Consider the following 19,002-nt stretch of genomic DNA (forward strand, 5'->3'; position numbering starts at 1 on the left):
TCTGCCTCAGCATGGGCCCGGCCTCCAGCTTGCCCGGCTTTTCTTCAGGTGCAAGGACCCAAGTAGCTGTCAGCAGGCGACTCCTCCGCAGGGCACCTCGGGCGGGCGGAGGCGGTGGGAGGGGGCAGCAGCGACCAGGGAACAAAGGCCGGCTGGGAGCTGGCAGGGCGCCATCAGGGTTCAATGCACAATGGCCCGGGGGGCTGGCGGCTTCGCTCCTGGCCGACATTTGCATAATGTCTGGGGCAGGAACAGGTGCCCGGTCAATAGGCGATTGTGAGGCTGTTCTGTCAAAAGAGAAGGGGCCTGTATTGAAGGCCAGGCTTGCCTATTGCAATGCAAATAGCATTCAAAGCAGACCAGCCCAGCCTGGGCTCCTGGGAGCCCCTGCCTCGTGAAAGCCACCGAGCTGGCCCGGCTGCTGCCGCTGCTGGTGCCCGCTTTGTCTGAGGCCAAAGGGTGGCACAGGCAGAGGGGGCTGGGAGCCCATAGAAGGGAATGAACCTGGGTCTACCCATCCAGGAGGGCTTCCTGGAAGAGGGGTGGTGTGGCTGAACTTGGGTCAGATACTGGAAGGAAGCTGTGCAGTTTCTTTGAACAATGCCCAGAGTAAAGCCCCATGAAACCTGCCTGGGACACAGTCACCTCTCCCTCCATGGGCCCTCCCAAGCCTGAGACTCACACTTACTGAGTGCTCATTATAAATGGACTCTGCTCTAGATCCTTAATGTGAATTAATTCATTCAATTCTGAAGCAACCCTATGAAATAGGGATTATTATTCTTGTCATTTAACCAGTGAGGAAACTGAGGCACAGAGGGGTGAAAGGCAATGGCAGGGGATGGGGGAATGGAGAGCCCTCTGGTAGGCTGGCTCTAAAGCCTTTCTTTTCTTTTCTTTCTTCTTTCCTTTTTTTGGGGGTGGGGGACAGGACTGGGGATCAAAAAAAACAAGCAAGCACTAAGTGCTCTACCAGCCCCAAAGTCATGCTCTTGATCTTTGGCCAGGGCTGCAATAAGATCCTCTCATGATTTCTTCAAGGACCCCGAGTTTTCTAGGCAGCAGAAACTCCCTGCTGGACCAGAATCCAGAGTTCTGGCTCCCTGCCTGGCTCTCACCTCTGCAGCTGAAGACAAGTCAAGGAGGGAAGGTCTCACATCCAAGCCAGGGGTGGTGACCAGGGTGACAACATTGACATTAGGTTTCTGCCAACATCAATATTGAGGCAGCACCCACTCTTCAAATTATGGGGGACCTCCACTTGGTAGACTGTGTGGACAGCTCAGAAAAGCAGAAACCCCAGAATCTGGGTCCAGGGCCTGGCTTTGTCACTTATGAGCCAGATGGCCTGTTGCTACTGACTCCAGTCTTGATCTCAGTTTCCTCATCTATAGGAGGAGATCCTGCAAATTCATACTCCAGGGCTGTGGGAAAATCATGCTAACGCTACACAAAGCAGGTCCCAGGGGCATCAGTTGGGCCTTCTGTTTGGAAACCAGAGCCTCAGAAACACTCAACCCCACCCAGTTTCATGTTGAGATGGAGAAGGAGCTCAAGCATGTGTGTGGGTGTGAATTTATTAAGTCACTCACTTGCATTCCATTGACTTTGCAGGGTTCGTTCCTCTTTTTTTTTTTTTTTTATTTCTTGAAATTTTCCAGGAACTCCCCCAAAGACCATGATCTGCCAAAACAATGGTTGAGATGTGTGGACGAGATAAAAGGAAACTCCCTGTTGCACTGGGACAGGTTCAGGGACTCTCCAGGCTCCTTCCTCTGCAGGCCTGGGGCTCCGGGCACCTCAACTCTGAGGAGTCACAGAACATAGGCGCTCCCTCTGCCCTCCACACACAGAGCTCTCCGGGCCAGATCACACTGACATCAGCAGCAGCAGCTGCCTAGAAACAGCATTCAGGATTATGAAGCAGCATCCAGACACAGGAGGCAGGACTGCTGTGGACTCCAGAGATGTTGCTAGATGGAACTGAGGCAGTATATCTGTCAGACATTTGTCAGCCTGGATCTAGTGGCTACCGGGGGCAGAGGGAACCAAACACAGAGAAGAGAAATGGAGTCCACAAAATCACATGTGACAATGTCAAAGCCAGATATATTGATTTTTTTAAAAAACAAAAGAAAAAGCAAGGAACCTATATCACTTTTAGAATTAGAAAAAATGGCGGTAGAGCACTTGCCTAGGATGGCCAAGGCCCTAGGTTCAATCCCCAGTACAACAAAAATAATGGATTGATTAGAATAAGAACAAAAATAAGATATTTTCAGTTAAACAGTTTAAAAAATGGGTGCCAACCCTACTGTTCCCATAAGAAAGAGAGGCACTGGGTGACTGGGGCAGAGCTGAGCACTGAAGGTGCTGTAAACTCCTAATGGCTGTTATTGTCAGAATTATACACAGTTATACAGTACTTCACAATTTCCAAACTGCATTTCATCCACTCATCCAACTGGTCCCCCAAATGCTATGGAGGTAGGAAACTCAAGCATTATTTACTCCCAATTTTCATGTGAAAAAAATTAAGGCTCAGAAAGTTCCCATGTGTGAGTTACCCAAGGTCACAGAGCCAGTTAGTGGCAGAATTGAGTTGTGATTCCTAGTACAATACTTTGGGGAAAGTCAGGAATGAGTCCCAGAGAGCCTAAAGGGAACCTCAAGACCTTGCACCCCTAGCCAGAGAGAGTTACAGCATTAGTGAGGACAGCCAACCTACAAGTCAGTTCCTTTGTAGCTCAGGCCCCACCAGCATCCTATGAGGACCTTCTCACAAGGGGAGCCCAGACCTCCCCCAGAGGTTGCCTGGGAGGCCCCCTTGGCTGACCTCATGAACTGCCTGCAACACAATGCACCCTTCTTCTAATTAAGAGCTTCTACCCCAGCTCTTAATTAAACTAGCCAATAGTTACCCTTTACTGCAGATGCCAGGCAGTTAACCTGAGCTGTCCAGTGTCCTGTCCTCACTACCAGGGTCCTGTCTCCAGTGGGTACCTTGATCCCAGGACCCAGCATCTGAAGATCCAACACCTGATCCAAGCAGAGAAAACATCAGCATCATCATAAAGACAGCCCAGATTTCTTTTTACTAAAGTCTGTGAAAGAAATCACAAGTCATTATGCTTTTGTTTTATGAGAAATCAAATATACCTACACGAACAGTGAGTACAGGGAGAACACTGTGGAAGAAAGATCTGGAGTCAAGGCAAGGGGGTGAGACCTGAGTCTACCTTTGACAAACCATGTGGCCTTAGGAGAATTGTTGCCTGTTTGAGTCTCCCTCGTCACAGTAAATGGAAGCCATAGAAAAATGCATGTGAATAAATGACGGGAAAATGCAAACCAAATGACCAGAAAATTTAGAAGGTTGGGCGTAATTGGAGCCAAATGTATCTCCCTCGACCCCATTCAGAGAAAACCTTCTAACCCTTCCTGTTACTGCCTGTAAGAAGTCTGCCTCTGACCTGTGATGTGTCCTTAGAGAGGAAAGTGGCTCATTGAGAAGTCTGCTTCTTTTCTTCCAATGGCTGAGACAGGGCTTAATGGAGCCTGTGCTCTAGCTCGCTGGGAGAGGGAGGGGCAGCAGGCAGAAGTTTCAGAGCTGGTAGAAGCTAGCTGCTAAGCCCTTACAATTGTGTCCATTGACTGAATTGGCCCTATGCTTGATGCTGGAGGGACACAGGTCTTGGCCAGTGGAATCGCTGTTCTCAGGCTACGGGCACATAGAGCCCTTTAACACTTCATAGAGCTGTGTTCAGAGCTCCGGCTCTGGAGACACACGGACCTGAATTAGCAGAGCTTAGGCACGTACATCACTCTCCTGAGCCTCAGTTTCCCCATATGTTACAGATTTCTTTACTGAAAATGAAGGGAGCAAATGGCAGGAAAGGCAAAGTAAAAAGGTGGACAATCAGGCACATTTACTCTCCAAGATCATTCCCCACTCAGCTTCCGGGGGCTCCTTCTAAATATAACCTGACCATGTGCTATCCGTGGTTGACACCCTCCATGGCCCCTGACTGGAATGAAATCCAATGTCTGTAACATGATACACAGTGTGTCTTCATCCATCCCGTGTTTCTCACCAGCCATCTTTTCTCCAACACTCCCCCAAACTATGTTCTAAATGTGCCCCATCCTGGCATCCTCCCTCTGGGTACTGGCTCCTTGCAAGTACTTGCCTTTCCTCTAGGTCTTCTCCGAGTCCCTTCCTCCCTTCCACACCTGCTCAGTTCCCAGCTCTCAGCCTCCCTCCTTTGATTCTCTTTTTCAAAATGTGAATGATAATTATTTTTTAATAGGTAATGCATTCTACACAATTCAAAATCTGAAAGGCACAAAATGGTATAGAGAGAAAAGTCACCCTTCCTACACATGCCTCCAGCCTCCTGGGCCTTGTGCTTCCCAGATGCACCATTGTCCACAGATCTTTGTCCTTCCAGACAGAAAGATATAGATTACACATATGTGTGTGAATATACATCTGCATATATACCATTTCCTTCACTTTGATACAAATAGTAGCAGAATTTGCATTCCATTCCATTGTGTGCCTTCCCTTTTCACTTACAAGTGTATCTTAGAATTCAACACATATCAGTGAATAAAGGTACTTTTACTTTTTTTCCCATAATAACTACACAGAATTCGATTTTATAAATTCACCATGAGTTGTTTAGTCATTCCCCTGGTGGTGGGCATTTAGGCTAGTTCTAATCTTTGTTGATACAGAAAAATACTTTGCTGAATAATCTGGCACACAGAAAGGTGAGATAAATTTCCCGAGGTTACATGCTAACTAGAGGCTGCGTACATGCAGAGGTGAGATGCTCCAAATCACCCTCCAAGGAGCCACTTGATCTCAGCAGTGTTTGTGTTGCTAAACACCCTCCAGCAACATGCATCTGTCCCACCTTCACCAACACAGTCCTTGGCAACCTGGGGTGAAGTGGGGGACTGGATATCATCTGGACATCATCTGTGGTATTTCCACAGAAGCCACTGTCATTGTGAGTGGAAGTCAGGCTTCTTTCACGCATAATTGGTGTTCAAGCCATTTGTATTCCCGTTTGTGAGCTGTTTGTGGTCTGATTTCTATTAAGTTGTTTATTTTTCTTAGTGGTTTGTAGGAGCTCTTTATTTACCAGCAAAATCGATCTTCTGCTATGACTCAAATTGCAAATATTCTTGGTCATTTTTGGGAAGGCTTTTTAAAGAAGGCAGCCTTATACTTAAAGGAAAGTAGGTGCTTCTCCTCCACACTCGGTGACTGCTGATGAACTGATAAATAGGTGAATGGATGAATGAATGAATGAATTGAAGCTCATCCTGCCTAGCTTCTCAGTTAGCCAGATAGCCAAAGCTGAAGATCGCTTGCCTGGGAAAGACTAATAGAACAGAGATTCCCCCAGGCTTGGTGGCCACCCACCTGAAATAAGGTTCCCCAGGTGGACTAAGTCTTGTAGGCCTCTTTTCCTTCTCCCCCTGCCCCTTGTCCCACTCCCCTGGACAGACCTGAGCATTGCCAAAACTCTACAGAGCGGGAGAGCAGAGTTGCAGCCCCATTACAGAATTTATCTCTCTTGTCAGGCTGTCAGAAACAGAGAATTTATTGCCTCATTCACTTTGCACAAAACCTGTTTCTGGAGACTTTTATGATGGAGGAGCAAGGAAAGGGGTAAAGTGAGGGAGGAAATGTGTCTGGGAGGATGGGGCCCAGAACGCATAATCTTGCAAGGAAAAGTACTTCGGCAAGAGGCCAAATACAGACTCTGGGCATCTCTGGTTTCTGGGGCAACCTTGCTCCCTGATGGCAAAGTCTCTCACCAAGGGATGTGGGGTACAGATGGCTCTTCATCTCTCAGAAAATGAGGATGAAGACTAGGCTTCTCCTCTCGGCTTAGCCTCAGCTCTGCCTCGTCTTAGAATCACTGGCTGATAACCACCATTGGGAGACCTCCATGTGCCAGGCCAATGGGTCCCTCAGCTCCGGGCCCCCATGAAGGAAACAATCAACATGGCAATAGAAGCCAATGCTAGTTGACCAAGTCCCATGTGCCCAGCTCTGGGCTGCATACAACATGTACTAATTCCTGCAAGGCTCCCTGTATCTCACAGAGTCAGTATAGTTGGTGTCTCCATTTTACTCAGCAGATGACTGATAAGAATGACTAGAAAGATGGCCAAAGTCATTGCCAGCATTCAAATACAGGCAGTCTGATCCCACAGCCCAACAGGTGTCACAGCTGTGAGGAGCATCACATGAAAAGACCTGGGCACTGGGGTGCTCATTCTTGGGCAGGATTCTCAAACCAGAGCCTTCCCAAGGGAGGCTTAGAAGCCATTCTGGGAGGAGGCTGGGAGAAGGAAAGAGCCTTCAAGGCAGAGGACAGAAGTGGTGCCAGGTGGCATGAAAGGAGGTGGCGCATAGGCAGGTATGGGCAGGTATGGACAGGTGTGGGCATGGGAAGGCATAAGCGGATGTAAGCAGACTGGGCATAGACAGACATGGACAACCATGAGCAAGTGTGGGTAGGCAGGGGCAGGAATGGGCAGGTGCGAGCAAGCTGGGCATGGATCTCTTTTCCTATCTCCCTAGGCAATTCCCCCATCCTCAAGTTCTGCTTCTGTTTACCATCTCCCAAAGTCCTCCATTCCCTGATCTCCCACTCGGCCTCTCTTCTCCCTTCATCCACTCATCAAACCTGCCTGAGCTTTGCTGCATGCAGGCATGGCACCGACCACCAGAATAGGACCGTTAATAAGGTGCATGAATAAATCACGGGGCCTTCTGCAGAGAAGAGCGGCTCTGAGTGCTGTAATAAAGTGGCATGTGAGTACAGAGGAGCAAAGAAGTAAAACTGCAGGGAGAGGGTGGCAGGCATGGGTCACAAAGGCGCTTGTGATGTCCTGACATTCTCACTGGGCCTGAAGAGCCACAGAGGCGTAAGTGTCCTATTAGCAGACTCCACTGCCCGGCACACAGAGCAGACCGTTCCAGGAGCCCTGGGTCTCCTGAGGGACAGAACTGTGGCAACCACAGACTGAAGAACCTTGACTACCCAGAAAGGAGTTTTTGATGGAGATGAGGGGTGTGCTGTGGTCAGAGGATGGTGCTAGAAAGACCCCTCCAGGCCTGGACTCCCAACCCACCCCTGCTGGCTTTGTTTTTCTCCATCTCTATACTTTACCTGATACTTTGAATTATATGAAATGGCCATTTTTGCATATCAAAATGATGACATATTAGCAAGCTCATATAGTTCCAAGTATTGTTTTGTCTATAACTTATTCCTCTACCTCTTTCCAACCCCCAAGTTAAATCTGAATTCCATGAAGTAGAGGGTTTTTTTCTGTTTTGTTCGTTGCTAGATCCCCAGCCTCTGCCAGATACCAGCTCAACCAGTGTTTGTAGAATGGATGAATGAATGAGTGAATGAATATGAATGAATGAGCAAACTAAGAAGGAGCTGGGGAGAGGGAGCTCCAGTTCAATTTCCTTTCTTCTGCTCCCAGAGGACAGAGGTCTTCAGTACAGCCACAGAAAGCACCAGACTCAGCTCATTGTCATTTTGGGTGACCCTAAGCAAGTATCTCATGTTTGGTGAGTTCTGATGCTTCATCCGTTCTTAGGAGCCAGAGCATATGCCTCAAGTGCTGTCAGTTCAGTGGTATCAGAAGTCTTGGGAATCACTCCCTATTGACCCAGGCACCAGCAGGTGCACCATAAGTGCCATTTCTTCCTCCCTCCCTTCTTTCTATGCTGTGCCCTCTTCATCCTGACCATATGTAAAGACCCACAGCCTCAAGATTTTTTGAGCTATGAACATTGACATCTTTTGAGTTTGACAAGAGAGAGGAGCTACCCAGGGAATGGAGATGTCCTGTGGTGAGAGGCAGGGGGTATCAATTAAGGGGCCTTGGGTCCCTTCTGCCTCAGCCCCTCCTAACTTAATGGCTCTAAGATCTCTCAGTGTCTCTCCTTGGCTCCTGCCCAGCAGTAAGAATGAGGTGGGCAACCCTCAGCCAGGTTCTTCCAGCCCACTTGCTCTAGGGTTATATCCCATGCTCCCTAGAATCTGAACTTCTTCCATCCTGGGTTAGAGGGCAATGTGCTCACTTGGATGGAGATGAACTGATTAAAATTACAGGATTTGTGGAGTTCCCAGCCATCTCTCACCCACAACCCACCATAGTCTGGGATGGCAGCAGGGACAGGTCTCCAGGAGTCTGCCTCTATGCAGTAGCATCTCCATCCTCTTGTATCTTGTAGATCCCTGTCATTGAGGTGCTATGATTCCACACTGTGACATAGACATGTGGATACTGAAGCATTCTGACTCAGACCAAAATCCATTAGCTTTTTGAGTATTTTTCCATAGTCACTAATCCCTGCCTTCCCTTGCCCATGCCACAGCTCTCCTTAGAGCCCTCCCAGGATGGACACCCACAAAAGGATAAGAATTAAACCAGGAGATGAGATAATAAAAGGAGAGAAGATTTGGGGTGGTTGAGAGACAGGGGGTGAGCTGTAAGTGTGTCTGTTAGATGCTTTACCTGGAAATAAATAAAGGTTAGTAATTTTCTTTTTTTTTGCAGTACCAGGGCTTGGACTCAGGTCTTATATCTCGAGCCACTCCACCAGTGCTTTTTTTGTGTGTTGGGCATTTTCTAGATAGGGTCTCGTGAACTATTTGCTCAGGCTGTCTTTGAACCGTGATCCTCCTGATTTCTGCCTCCTAAGTAGTTAAGATTACAGGTGTGAGCCACCAGTGCCAGTAATTTTCATTTTGATAAAGCCAAATCAAAACATCCCCCTTATCAAAACGCCCTCCTCTGTGCCTCTGATTGCATGCAGAACTGCAGTCTAGTCCAGTAACCCAGGAAGAAAGATAAGAGCCCTCTTACTAATCATAGCAGGTGGATTATACTAGTGGTACTCCGTTTTACAGATTGGAAAGTTGAGGCTCAGAGTACAGGACATCTGCTCAGGATGGCCCACTTTGCAAGATCCAAATTTAGCTTTCTTGGATTTCTGATCCAGGGCATTTAGACAACCCCAGAGGGTCACTTTCTGGTGTCCTGGGGGCAGGAATGGCAGTGGCCTGGAGGAAGAGCTGAGGAGTTGATATCAGCAGGGACAAAGAATGCAAAGAACCAGGAAGAGTGAAGGAAGACTACTCCTTAATGTACTTGGACAAATGTGCCAGATCACGTGCTCCAGCTGGCAGAGCCTTTGGTGACAGTGGACAGCCCCCATCTGAGCAGGTTAGCATGCCCTGGTGACCACAGAGGCTGCTAAGGGGCTGGAAATCCACCCAAATCCTGTGCACTAAGCCATCTACCCCTCTAGTCATCCATCATTAAGGTACCCTGCTCCTCTGTCCATCAGCCAGATTTATTGCAGCAGCAGCAGGAGCCCACCAAAGTCAGGCTCAGCAGCCCCCATCAATCCCATCAGGGAGGTGGGCAGGAGTCAGAATGTATGTAAGGTCATTTGGAGATGGAAAAAATCATTCACAGCACTCCCAAAATAGCCGATCTCCACTTCGCAGCAATTGCCACCTTCTTGCCCTAAATCAAATTCTGCTGCAAGAAGCAAACTCAATCTTCTCTCTCCCAAGTTTTGCTTTTTATGAAATCGGCAATAAATTGGGGCGTGTTCAGAGAAAAGGCACCAAAGGTCACCAGAATAGGGACATGCCTACATAGCCTAGGGTGGGAAGGGAGGTGAGGGAATGAGAGGTGGGCAAAGAGCACCGGGGTTGAAAGGGTTGAACAAAGTGTTCAGATGGCCCAGTCAGTTCCAAATGAACAAATTCATAAGCACACCTTCACTCTGCTTAGACCACTCAATTGCCTTAATCTATGTGAACTACGACGCCATCATGCCTCATGGTGCTGCTTGTGATCAGCACAGCCAGGAGGACAGCAAAGCCCTCCAAGGTGTCTGTCAAGCTGAGACAGGAGAACAGAAACTTGTTCTCCCTAAGTGGTGGTGTTCCTCTGGGCTCCACCTTTAGGGTTCCTCCCTGATTGCTGCCGTAGCGCCTCTCAGCATAGACACTGTGGACACTTGGGGCCGGAGTGCTCTTCACTGTGAGGTCTGTCCTCTGTGGTGAGATGCTTAGGAGCATCTCTGGCCTCTATGCACCAGATGTCAAAGCACCCACAGTCATGACAATCAAAAATGTCCTGAGAGCCAGGCACATACCTGTAATCCCAGTTACTGGAGAGATAGAGGTAAAAGGATTGAGATTTGAGGTCAGCCAGGTAAAACAATTTAAAAAACAAGGCAACTGTACTGGTACATGCCTGCAATCCCTGCTCCACAGAAGGCAGAGGGAGGAAAATGGTAATTCCACGCTGGCCTCAGCAAAAACTTGAGACCCTAACTGAAAAAACTAAAGCAAAAAGGGCTAGGAGTGTGGCTCAGGTGATAGAGTGCCTGCCTAGCAGGTGCAAGGACCTGAGTTCTAACCGTAGTACTGAAGAGAAAAAAAAAGTCTTAAGAATTTGCCAAATGTCTGCTGGGGGCAAAATTGCCCTCAATGAACCACTGTGTAAAGGCTCTGCTGGGTCTCAGACATCTGAGGATGGCCCACCTCTCTCCAGAACCAGGTCTCTCTGCCAGACTTCCTACTCTTTCCAGAGGGCCAACTGCCTGCCTGACATTGCTCCTTGAATGGCTTTTCAGTGCAGCAAGCCCATAACCACACGTGTGTGTGCACCCTACCAGCTCTGAATACACAGGTGCTCTTTTCTCTGACCACATGGCACAATGTCTCTGGCAATGGATCTCACCTCCATCACTGCCTGTGTGACCCAGAGCAAAATACATGCAGGAATCACAATAGGAACAAAATGACACAACCTAGGAAAAGGCACCTGCGGCTCATTTGTCAGCGTGTGATAAGAGTTCAGTAGCTTATGTAAAAATCTTCAGATAGTTTATACATCAAAGCCTTGAAGGAAGGGCCTTATGATGTAAGCAAGTGAAACCCTGCATCTCAACGCAAGAGAAACCATGGGCCAACATGGAGGTAGTTTAGTAAAAGAATCAATGACCAGATGAATGGGTGATAAGAGGCGGTCCCCGATTCCCAGCAAATACAACCACTTGCACAGTTTGCTGTCCTCTTTGGCATACCTGCTACATCCACCTCAGGCAGGCCTGTGCATGGCAGGCGTTCATGAACTCCTGCAGGTTAAACACCAACGGAGAATGAGAATTCCTATCCTGTCTGTCTGACAAGGACGAAGGAATGAAGGGGAAGAGGAGGGGCTGTTAGGAGTACAATGAGAACAGACTTTAGAAGGTCCAAACTCCAGGAAACCTGTCTTACAGGGGTGGTAGCCCCCAGGGCTCAGGGATACCGCTCTCCAGGGGCAGTTTGAATCCACATGTTTTTGCCAACCCCAAGGCACAAGATAGTGGAGTGGAATCCAGTGTGTACAAAAGCCAGTTCTGAGCATGAGTCCTACTCCTTTGATGAGAGAAGAATTGTGGTATAGCCAACACTGTGAAAAGTGGATATTCTCAGCTGTGTGGGGAAGCTGCAAAAGACTACCCAGCCCCCACTACAAGTACAGCCTAGTAAGAACTTTTGCCTCTATGGGTTCAAGGCCCCTGCTGTCTTTCTTTTGCTGAGTAACTATAGGCAAGGCCCTTCCTGAGCTACAGTGAATCACTTTATCTTTAACATGAGGGGTTTTAAGCCTAAATGACTGAAAAATCTTTTCCAGCAATGATACTCTATAGGTTGAATCATCAGCCTGAGGTTTAGTTCCAGACGGCAGTGCGTGCCCGCGCGCATGTGTGCGTGTGTGTGTGTGCTTGCAGTGTTCTTTAATGTGATTGATAATGTCTCATGGCACATGCCAGCAATACACCCAGGCGGCTGACAACTTCACTTCTAGCATCCCCTGCATCCACAACAGATCAGCGCTGTGGGAAAAGCGCAGCATCGCTAACATGCATAAATGCGCCTCGTGAGCTCGAGAGCCCCTGCGGTATGCTGGCGGTGTGTATATCATTGTGTGACAAAGATTGTATATGGCTTTACAAAAATCACGTGTCTTATTTACCCAGGGAATCTGATGTGCTCTCTAATAAACAAGGCTATGAAACTATTTTTTTTCCTGAATGATTAGCTCTGATAGCTGCATGGACAGACCATGAGAAAAGCAAATTATTTTGATGCAACAAAAAGAAAAATCGAGTTAAATCCACAGGAGTATTTGCACTAGAGTTATGGAGAACCCCTCTGGGAATGGGATCTCTTTGATTCTCTGTTGTAACAGAGTAATTCTGTGGTTTTTGGTTTGATAGTCCCTTATCACAATTTTGGGCTTTATTAAATGTATTTTATTATATTTTTATTTATTTTTTGGTGATACTGGGGTTTGAACTCAGGGTCTCACGCTTCCTAGACAGGGGCTCTACCACTGAAACCTCAACCCCGACCCTTTCTATTTTCATTATTTTTCAGGAAGGCTCTCATGTTTTTGCCTGGGGCCTGCCTCAGACCACATAGCAGGGATCACAGGGGCTTGCCACCATGCTCAGCTTGTTTTGTTGAGATGCAGTCTTGATAATGTCTTGCCCGGGCTGGCTTCAAATCATGATCCTCCCAATCTCTGCCTCCTGAGTAGCTGGGATTACAGACATGAACCACCATGCCCAACTTAAATATAAGGAGGCTATTATATTATTATTTTATATTAGATATAAAAGAGGCTATTGCACAAGCCTTCTAAATGCTCTGTATATTCTCCTATATCATTCTGTCCTTGAGTTGAGTCTGTGTTACCTCCATGGTAACTGACCTAAAAAATAAATAATTAAAATGGTATCATTCCTTTTCTGAAAATCCCCAGTAACTCCTATCAAGGTCAAGTCCAAATCCCCTAGGACAGTCTTCACACATGCCCAGGTTTCTTAGCTGTCTATCGCACCTGTACCTTGGCTCCTCACCTATTCTCTTCCTATCAGTAGTCCCATGGAACCTCTCACTGCTCTACAATACCTTTCTTTCTTTCACACCCAAGTCTTTGTTCCTCCTCCTTGAACTGCCATAACTAGGAAGCTAGGAAATCCCTATACTTCCTTCAGACCAGGCTCAACTGCTGGTTCTTCTGGGCATTTTCCCAAGTGACCTCACTCAACTGGGCAGTAAATGTCAGTGGTGGATCCTCAGCCCCAGGCATTAATGACACAAAAGTCAGCAGTGAGAGAGACAGATTGATAGCTGGAAAACCAAAAGATGTTACCAAAGAAACAAAACAAAAGTCTCCCACATAGCCCAAGTGCGGTGCCTAGCACATGACACAGGCAGGTGGTCAGAGGCGTTGCTGGAATGACTGGAGGCTCCAGGGATGGCTGAGTGATGCCCTGTGACACTGGGAAGCCAAGGGCCCTCCCAGGCGCTGGCAAAACAGCTGTAGGCGGGGTCCTCAGAGGTACCATGAGGAATGCCACCCCAACCTGGGCAACTGGTCTAGCTGCTCTTGTTGCCAATGTGCAGGGGAGGACAGGCCCCGTACTGAAGTGACGTGAACAAGGTCAGGGGCTGGCCATACAGGTGGAGACAGGGAGAGCAGGGCTGCAGGTGTCTGAGGAGCCTGCTGAGCTCTACCCTCAGGAGACCCGAGGGGACTCCCATGGGGCTCAGAGTGGTGAGCTGGGAGGTCAGCCTGATCCTTCATATCCTAAGTAACCAGGGAATGGACAGTGGCTTTGAACCCCTGTGGGCAGAGGCTCCTCAAGCCGGCTCAACACCACACACCACAGCACACTAGCAGCTCTGAGGCCTTAGGCAGGCAGCAAGCCCTAGATTGTACCTGTTGAATGGTTGAGTGAGTCAGTGAGTGGGCAAATGAGCCAGGGACCGGGGTACAAGAATACCCAGCTGTCAGGATATCGGCACTCTGCCTCTGGTGCCTGCCTCAGTTTCCTCTTAAAACAGAAGGCATTCTCAGCCATTATTCAAGGACAGTGAGACCCGAGATAGGTGAGGGGGAAGTGGAGCCACCCAAAGAAACAAACCAGGAGTCATCCTACTTTTTTTCTCTTTGGCCTCTCAAGGAAAACCAAAGGCCCTCCCATGGTGCGTTACAGACTCTGAGGAGTGGGCACTCTGACTGGCACCCCAGAGGTACTCCATGATTGAGGTCTCCACAGGACCATCATTTCTAGGAGCATTTAGGAGCATTCCTCCCCTGCCCCCACCCCCAAACCCCATCCCCGCCTACTTCCCGTGGGTTACCCTGTGACTATGCTGCCACCACCCACACTCAAGCCCCTGGGGTACACTTAGCTCAAGAAACACTTCTCCCCGTGGAAAAATATGTACCTTTGTTAGATAAACAAACATCCGTGAGCTACAACCGTGACCTGAGTCTTCCTTCAGACTCTTTAAGGAACCCAGAAAGCCTGTGTCCTACACTGGGCTAGTTCGCTCCTGTTTCTCACCCAAGCAGCTGAGAGAAGTCCCACAGACAAAGATGGCCTGCCAGACACTATCGAGTCAAAAGGTGAGGGATGGAGGCCAGACTAGATGTCACCCTCAAGAGGGACACAGGCCCTGCCCTTCTGCCGGGCAGAGAGCCCCACATCAGCCACAGGGTGTGCAGGAGGAAAGGATGGAGAAGGCATGGGGTGTGCTAAGGAGGAATGGGACCCTAGTGGGGGAGTCTGCCCGAATTCAGCTGGGCAGCACAGAAACGACAGGAGCAGAGGAAGTGCTAGCACCTGTCATCAGGATGGTGGCATGGGAAGGACTGGCAGAGAGCTCTGACCATGGAGAGACACATGATGCTAGAAAGACATTCAACAGGATTGGGACTCCACTATGTCTTTGGAGAGAGATCTGGAAGCTTCCCTTCTGGGCTCTTAACTCATCTCATATAAAACTTGCCCACAAAGAGCAAACAAGCAATACAGTAGGGAAGATTTGCTTCAGACGCGGATGGTCTGAGGGTGGAGCATCATCGTAGGCACACAACTGTGTACATGGACGGGCTTGATCCAAAGCCCCAATGTCAACTTGAACAAAATGCCCATGGCAGAAGGAAGGCATTAAAAATGTTGAATACAGGGTCTCTTCTATCTCTCTGAGCCTTGTCCCCTCTCCTGTAAATCCTTCAGTTTACAAGTGGTAACACACTTTGGACATTGTGAAACTTTCACAAATGGCTTTACAATTAATAACCCTTCAGGCACAAGAAAAGTCTGAGAGGGAGTTAGCAACTGCTCAAACAGCTAGACCAGAGTTCTTTGGTTTTTGTAGCACTTTGTTTTCTAAAACTTGCCCGTATCACTAATTTCTTCAGGTGGGTCCAGGCCACCTGTGGTCAGTGTTATAAATTGTCCCCATTAGAGGGTTTAGTACTGGGCTAGAATCACAGAGCAGAGCAGAAGCAGCTAGATTCTCTTCCTTCCAGCCAAAAACCCACCCAGGCCTTTACCATGGGCTTCCTGGTAAAGGGCTGAAAGACAGCACAGTGACTTGGTGCTAAAGGGGTGTCTCCTATCCAGCCACTCCTTTGGAGGCTGCAGGAGCAAGGCTGGGAGGTTGATGAGCAGATGTGTCCTAGGAGGACTGTGCTCAAAGCTGAAAAGCATGGGTCACCTTGGCCGTGGTTGAGGTTACTTTCTATTTCTAAGTCAGTGAGGTGGTCTCTAGTGACTTTAGGCCCCTGTGGGCAATGATACTGCACTCTCATCACTGGGGTGGGAGCTGGGGGGCAGATCCATCCTTCAGTGTATGTCTGAGTATAAGGGGTGGCACAGCTCAACTGAACAAGTTTAGGGCTCAGAGCCAGTTTCTAGGTTCATCCAGGACCTGTAGTGATAAGAAGGAAAATCAAGTCAGGCTCCCCATCACGCAGCTGAGTCAAGACAGTTCATCCTAGCCCTATAGATTCCAAGCCAAAAGCTACTTGGGTACTTCCAACCCTGCTGTGGTGTTGGTACTCCTGGGGCCTCCCTGTCCTACCCTTCAGAAAGGACCACAGAGGCTGGAACAGGCCAGGGTTCAGAAAGCTGACCCATCAAAAAGCCACAACCCATGGCATCCAAGTCCAGGCCAAGAGCCCCAAGATCTCCAGACAGGGACCAGATGGGCTCAAAAGCCAAATGATTGGTCCTTTTTGATATTGTCCTCATATTCCTCAAGCTACAACCACTGGGGATCCTGGATAAAGGGCCCACTTGCATTTTCTTTACAATTTCCTGTGACTCTAAACTTACTTTAAAATGAAAAGATAACAAAAAATAACATTGATCTTAAGACTGATCTCCTCAGCACCCACTATCACCAACCTGGTGATCCTTGGATGTCCCCACCCAGACCTATATGATCACCCTGAGCCAGTAAGAACGTTTCTAAGAAGAAATTGTCCCCAGAGTTCCTCCTCCTTGTTCTTCTTACCCTCACTGCTCTGAATCAAACATACATTTCTTTTCTTCGAAATCTGCATTCCACCTCTACTTTGCCCCTTTCTTTTCCTTCCTTTCCTCCTCATCTAAATACTACCAAAAGAGTGTCCCAAAAACCTTAGCTCTGCTTCAAGCCCTCCAGTGGCCTTCAATCCTTTTTTGGATGAAGTCTAGCTCTTTAGCAAAGCTCTTCAAAGAGCATTGCAATGTGCTCAGCTCCGTCTCCCCACAACTATGGAACCATAGAGCAGGCCACCAGGCAGTCCTCAAAAACACCACAATGTGTCCATCTTCTCCTCCTTTGCCCAAGCTATTCCAGCCATCTGGTAGGACCCTCCTTCATTATCTCTGCCCATCAAAATTCACCTCTTCCTTTAGCACTTCGTTCGAACACCTCTAAGACTTTGACCCTGCCCAATGGAAGCATGCCGTCCTCAAAGTTCCCACCTTCACAAAGGGCGTGCACCAACCTCACCTTGTCCATTGTGTGTCTACAGGGAGTGCTCTGATGATGTGAACCAGGTTTGGCTCATCCTTAGCCCTTCTTGGATGTCTGGTCCATTGGAGATGCCAGATGGATATTTCTGGAGTGTATTTGTTGTTGAGGGAGACTCATTCCTCTATGAAGAGAATCAACATTTGGGTCCCAGAAGAACTGTGCAATTGTTTTGAAAAGAAGGAGTGGAAATTACTGACCTTCAAAGCAAATTTGAGCTGAGGGTGTGCCTGAAACAAAACACAGAAAAAGAGGTGGGAGCTGAGAGGGGACAGGAAGATCTTCCAGCTTTAGGGTTGAACCCAGGAGAACCTCTTCCAGAGCCAGGAGGAGGTGGAGTCTAGGCAGGCAGGGTGGAAGCAATGCCCCCCTTCAGCCCTTCATGGATGTCCAATCGCATCTGTCAGGTGGGTGTGGGTATGGCTTCCTTCTAGCAGGTTCCCCTGCTCAGGGAGTCCTGGGGTCCCATGGGAAGGCAGACTATGAGCAAGGCTTCAGCCAGCCAGGACAACAAAATGGTGTATGGCAGCTGGACGGCCACATTGATCCAGGAGTAGGAGGAGGGCAGGCAACCTGCTGTGCTCAGCAGGTATCTCGTCTGCTCTCTCCCACCAGCCACGCTGTCTGAGCAGCCTTGAGAGCGTCTGTTTGCAATTACAGCTTGTTTTGGTTATTAGGTCACAATATTCATCTCCATGGGCTTATGATAAAAGGCCAGAACAAGACAGTATTTCTCATTCCCAGACTGTCTCCCTCTCTTTCTGTGTCTCTGGGTGTGCATCTGTATGTGTGTGTATATACGTTTTGCCTTTTCCTTGTTTAACCAATTTATTCAGTTCTTGGCTCCAAGAGGGTGGTGTCTGCAAGAGGCAACCCCAGAGGCTGTGAAAGCAGTGGCCTTGTGCACAAGAATAGGAAGCCTTGGCAGCTCCCTTGGAGCCCCGCCTGAGAAGGAGGCCACAGCTACGTGCTTTTGACTCATCCACAAGGAAGCTGGCTGCTGAAAGCAGATGAGGAGGGGAGTGCTGGGAGAGTCCTTGAAGCTCAGGCCTGGGAGGGACCTTGAAAGTCACTGTCCAGAGCCCAGCACATGCTTTGCGACCTCTACAACAGCCCCACCAAGTAGTCAGGTAATTTCTTCTCCCATTCCCCCAGCGATGGGGAGCTCACTACCTTTCTGGGCCTCCTGCTTCATTGGGCATGAGTTCTAGAAAGTGCTTCCTTTCTCATGAGAGCAATGAATCTTTGACTGCAAAGATTTCTCTAGGCCAAATGCCCTGTTTCTTAAACACACTGAGTGTGATATGGATTCAGTCCCAATCTCAACATTATCCTGAGTAGATGCAGGGGCTCTCCGCTGTGCTCTGAGCACCTGTGCAAACAGGAGTCCTGCTTCCCTCACTCATTCCACACCCACTTCTCTTCCTGGCAGCCCTGGTTCTACATCTTTCTTGAGGCCCGAAGGAGAAATGTACAGTGGAATTGCTGCCTCTCTCACCCATGAGCCTCTTCATGGTCCTCAGTGTCTGGGCAGCTCCACGGTGGTTCCAAGACCTGGGAGTCCCAGGATAAAGAAGAAAGTTGGTAGGAGAAAGGGAGGCTGCTATGCTTTCTATCCCAAAGTAGTTGCCTCAGTTTCCCTGCATCAAAGATGAGGTGACCTGACTTCTACAGGGTGAAGGGATACAGAAACAGAGAGGCATACAGAGAGACAGACAGTAAGAGAAGAACCAGAGAGGGACAGAGACAGACAGTGAGAGAGGAACAAGAGACAGAGGGAGGGATGAGAGAAAGAGAAGGAAAACAAGAAACAGAAAGTGAGAGAAAAGCAAGAGAGAAACAAAGACAGAGACAGAGGACAAAAGAGATAGAGTAGGAGAGAGAAAAGCAAGAACAAAAGAGACAGAGAGATCAGGGTCCTGTTGACCCTTTGAGGATCTGCAAAGACCTTTCTCATCTATGTCACATCACAGCAACTCTGGGAGAGACTGTATGTCATTGACAAGATGATCACTTCGCAATGCTAAGCACAAATGGTAGCTCAGAAAGAAGACCC

General features: G+C 48.5%; 1 long non-coding RNA gene across 3 annotated transcripts in view; it reads right to left on the minus strand.

Annotated features, from left to right (window-relative positions):
- Nucleotides 1-1,604: 1,604 nt before the first annotated feature.
- Nucleotides 1,605-19,002, minus strand: part of LOC141424825 (uncharacterized) — a 43,672-nt gene continuing 26,274 nt past the window's right edge. For 2 of the 3 annotated variants that reach the window (XR_012449762.1, XR_012449761.1), the window contains exons 2-4: nt 17,147-17,176; nt 16,926-17,070; nt 14,283-15,854 (exon numbers count right to left, since the gene is read on the minus strand). This is a non-coding gene — a long non-coding RNA (uncharacterized lncRNA). Of the gene's footprint in view, nt 2,030-2,921; nt 3,040-14,282; nt 15,855-16,925; nt 17,071-17,146; nt 17,177-19,002 lie in introns of those variants that run through there. The other variant, XR_012449763.1, reaches the window with a different exon arrangement.

This window comes from Castor canadensis, chromosome 7 (genome assembly GCF_047511655.1).
Source record: "Castor canadensis chromosome 7, mCasCan1.hap1v2, whole genome shotgun sequence".
Classification (NCBI taxonomy): domain Eukaryota; kingdom Metazoa; phylum Chordata; class Mammalia; order Rodentia; family Castoridae; genus Castor; species Castor canadensis.